Source organism: Anneissia japonica, unplaced genomic scaffold (genome assembly GCF_011630105.1).
Source record: "Anneissia japonica isolate Jap-2015-1 unplaced genomic scaffold, ASM1163010v1 scaffold5262_len82832_cov119, whole genome shotgun sequence".
In the NCBI taxonomy this organism is placed as follows: domain Eukaryota; kingdom Metazoa; phylum Echinodermata; class Crinoidea; order Comatulida; family Comatulidae; genus Anneissia; species Anneissia japonica.
Window position 1 is genome coordinate 33,864 of NW_022751919.1, and position 5,065 is coordinate 38,928.

Below are 5,065 nucleotides of genomic sequence, written 5' to 3' on the forward strand. Positions count from 1 at the left end.
GTATGATGGTGTTAATGGTGACAATCATGAGGGGTACGATGATAATTATGGTGATGATGGTGGGCCAGCGTTTGTTTTTATTTCATGCTCAGAAACTCAATTAACAATAGAATCTACATTTTTAAAAAAACCAGGAAATTACAGGAAAAAAATTACATAATATTAAACATTCTCAAATACAAAGAAAAACATCAAAAAGTAAAAAGAAATTACAGTTCAACCAAAAAAAATAAACAAATAAATAAATTAACAACAAAAGAAAGAAAGATATCTCCAATCATACAATGAACCACATGAAAAACGAGAAATAATAGTAATAAAGATAATATAACTGATAAGGTCAGAGTGCATTGGATGACCCTTTAAACCACCGGAAGTTTGTTTCCAAAGGGTCCAGAAAAAATATTAATTAAAAGTAAATTTTAACAAAAGTAAATAAATATGTAAATAAAGTGACAAAAAAATTACTGTATATATTTTATGAAACAACATAACGAGCATCTTAATCAAATATCAAGTTTCTGTTTTTGGGACGAATACATTTTAACTTTGTTTTAAAGCACTTCTGACACCAATAGCCCTGATATTTGTGGGTAAACTATTCCATAAATGTATACTGTTAAAACCAAAAGCGGTGATATAAGTGTTTTTTTTTTATGCCCCTTGGAAAATCTGAGTGTCAATCGGAAACCTTCCTAAACTCATTTAGCATTCTGGTGCAATACCATGACAGGTATATCAAATATAACGATATAGTTGTATTGCTTTAAACGATATTCAACATTTAGAAAGCCTACTAAATGAAGATAACAAAAAATACGATAATAAGATGATATCTTTGACCTTTACCCCGATATTCCACAACATTTTGTTTTTTGCACGCTAAATCCTGATTAAATTTGCTTAAAAAATACCATTACGAGGCCGCAAGAAATAGTTTGACTTGTCCGGTTTTTGCCTGATCAATTCACCAATGTCGTTGGTATGCCAAAATTGTTCTTTTGAATCAACATTTTATTAAACACAATTGCAGTATGGCCTGACTTAAGCTTAACTCTCAAGCATCCAGGTCCGGCTCTTCTCAATGTCTACACTATGTCAGCACACACACCCACCCACCCACAACCACCACACACACTCCCACATCCACACACACACCCACACGAAAAGGATATTATAAAGCCAGGCTCAGGAGTAAAAATTTGTTTTGATGCCAGGCTCCGGAGTAAAAATTTGTTTTGATATGTTGTGCAACTGAATTTACTAAGCCACCAAAAGCATATTTGAAGAAAAAATCGGGAGCGGTTAATGAGACATATCTTGGAATATTTCAAAAATGGGGAAAAGGGTAAAAAGGGGATTAGTTATACCCCTTTCCCTCCATGTGATATTAAGAATTTATATTCATTCAAATGTATTGCCACATTTCAAAAACGAATGCAAGATAAATCAAGCAAATGCATATGGAAAATAGGAGGTTCAAAATAAGATGTCTCCTATCACGTTTAACTCCTTTTACAATTAGTACAACAAATATATAAAACATATTAAACGTTTCATATATAAATTATCAACACTGCTAGAAGAAATTACATAAGATTAAAAATCATTCAGCAATATACTGTACTTTTCAAGTAAATGTATTTTAAAGCAAAATGTATTAAATATCGAGAAAGTTGATTCTAATGCCCCTTTATAACATATTCTTAATTTTTCTATAACGTGGTACCTGGCTTTACATCAAGAATTTTAAGTTTATAAAATAGAGGGAGTAAATGTGCTCTAAAAACTGAAAAAGTTATACATCTAGCATGGAGGTATTTTATATCTAGCGACCATTTTCGGGGGAATTCAAGATACGAGGTATGACACAAAACACTTCCCCATACCTCAATTCCATAAATAATATTTGGATAAATGAAAGAATTATAAAGCATAATTAATGTTTTCATAGGAACAAAATGTCTTAATCTAAACATAATTCCAGATTTTTTTCATGATTTTTTCATTAATATTTTGAATGCTTTCTAGTGGCCACCTCTCATTGATGGTAACATCAGGCCTAATTTACCAAGATATCAAAAAAAAAAATAAAAAAATATGATGATAATAATGAAAATAATAATACAGTAATAATAATAATAATAATAATAATAATAATAATAATAATAATAATAATAATAATAATAATAATAATAATAATAATAATAATAATAATACCAACGAAATCAATATAGGAATGCTCATGAAGTTGTCAAGTTATCAATAAATAAAGATCCAATTGTTGTGATTTGTTTATAACTTGATTGATGACATAATTTGTTTTGTCAATATTGATTATCAATTTATTTACTTTACACCAATTATAACAATGCAAACTGATCAGCAAGTCAAATTCAACTACATATTTGGGAAGCTGTGAAATAAATTTGGGACATCGGAAAATAAACGAAAATCGAAAAAGTTGTAAGAATTTAGCAGATCATTTTTATATAAATTTAAAATAATGTGGGTTCAATCACTGAGCATTGGGGTACCGTTTACTCCACAAATAATAGATAACTCATCAGCTACACAATGATTTAATGAGGCAAGTTGCGTTCTAATCATAAGGTAAGCCTACTGTAATTAGAAATCCAAATTATAGCTTTACATCTAATTACCATAATGACCCAGGTCATAGCTTTACATCTAATTACCATAATGACTCAGGTCATAGCTTTACATCTAATTACCATAATGACTCAGGTCATAGCTTTACATCTAATTACCATAATGACCCAGGTCATAAAATTTTGTGATCAAGAGTATCGAATGCTTCTCGAAATCCAATAAAAATACCAACTGAAAACTTTTCTTGATTAATCTCATTAACTGCTCTCATTCGTTCGTGTTTGGAAAGCCATTTGACAGTATTTTAGTATACTTTTGGTTATCCTGTCTTCCTGAGTTTGAAACTGTTTTGTGTGTTCAATTGAGACAAAATATATGAAATGAAAAAAAAATCAATTGAAATTTTAAAAATCAATTGTATTTCAGCATATTAACATATCGTTAAACGGATTAGGCAAAATTGACTAATAAAGCAAGTGAAAAAAGAATTTTATTATATTAAAATATATAAATAGGCCTATATAAATATTATATATATTTAATTGATATTTATATATTTTTATATAATAAAGGCCTATATTTAAACACTTTGTTTCATTTTTCATATAGCCTTTTTAGGGAGACGGGCAGTCCATTGTCCCGGGCGTGGAGAGCATGTCCCCAGCAAGAACACAATTGGCGTGGTCGGGCGTCGAGCCTTCTTCGTGAACATTCTAGTAGCTACGGTAACAGTTTAATATCGTTATTATTATTGCAAACAATAGATCGACTTATAAATAGAACAGAAATCATTAGGAAAACATATAATTGCAATTATTTTTCAAATTTTTCATTTCATTTCATTTTATTCAAGAATTAAAATCACAAATTTCTTAATACAAACAAAAACCAACAAGTAAATGATTATGAACAATGGTAACACAAGAAAGTATTAAAAAAAACTTATTTCCATTGAGGCCCCTTAGACAAACAATTTCCCCGCATAAAATGAACATAAAACAATTAACAACAATAATGTCTATATAAAATAATTAACACATTAAAATAAGACATTAAAAACACAACTATAATAAGAACTGATGTACAGGCATGGTAATGATATCTTTTAGGCCTGTTTGTAATCACATTTAATTTCATACGGAATATGAATTTTGTTGTGAGATATCGTTCATTTTGCTCTATAAATACCAACATATAATCAAGATAAAAACAACTATTTTTATTGTAATAAATATAATAAAAAAATAAAACATTTCTGCACCTCATTGTATTTCTAAAAAGTGTTGACGAGAAACATGCAACATACATTATGAGTGGCCTAAAAGTCGGGGAGAAGATACATCAAGTAAATATTTGCTGCCACCGACGGTCGATCATCGTGATCGCATCCATTTTCACATAATGATAAACAGTCGGCTAATACGTTAATAAATAATAAAATATATATTCGTGAGTAAACATTTCTTATATTATATTTTTATTTCTTTTATCCATCTGTACAAAACCAACTGAAAAATCAACCCTCGTGGTTTGTAATTAGGCCTAACCTAGGCTAGGCCTTTACACTACCGACTGTACAGTGTAGACCACAAGCCCCTGGCCTACTACTGTCTGCACTCCTCTTACTAACTACTAACTAAGGGCTAAGCCTAAGGTGAAGGTAGGCTAGGCTAGCTATTCTGGGCTAAAGATTGCCCATTGAGCTGTAAGCCTATATTAAACCTGGTTAAAATGTAGGTATAGATCAGGGCTTTTTTTGGTAACTAGCCCACTGGGCTAGTTTACTAGAGATTTTACTATCCCACCACAGAATATTTAACTAGCCTAGCCCAGTAAGTACAGACAAGAAAAAATGTTGTTTCAAAATATTTATTAGCGACAATTAAATTTGAAGGTTGATTTGCAATTTCTGAATTTCTGTAGCATTGCTATTTGAGCTACCCTCTCAAAATATTGTTGAATAAATGAATAAAAAAATCACCCATGTTGCAAAATCGACTCTGGTTATAACAGGGACAGATGAGCATGTATTACATCTCCCTGGTTATAAATTTGGCTTTCTAATATTTAACAAAGGGCCCAGAAATCAATCAAACCAATGCATCTGTTAAATATTTAGGTCTCATGTCACTCACCCCAGTGGCAATAAATCTTGCTTAGGCTAGGCTAGGCTACCCAGGGCCTAGACAAAACCTAGGGCCTAGGCTAGCCTACCCTACCTATAGCATTGAAGTACTTAATTATTAAAAGTTGAACATTTTAAAAATATCGTTATGAGAGAATAATATGAATATAAGGCAGGGGTTTATTTATGAATTTGAGTAGCAGGAGAAATTTGAAAGTAACAGGAGAGTAAATAAAAATAGGTCGGGTATAAGGGGGGGGGGGGCGCCTAGGCCACCATCGGGGTTCAGGGGCAGAGCCCTGGGCGGGGGTCAAGGAGGGAAACGCC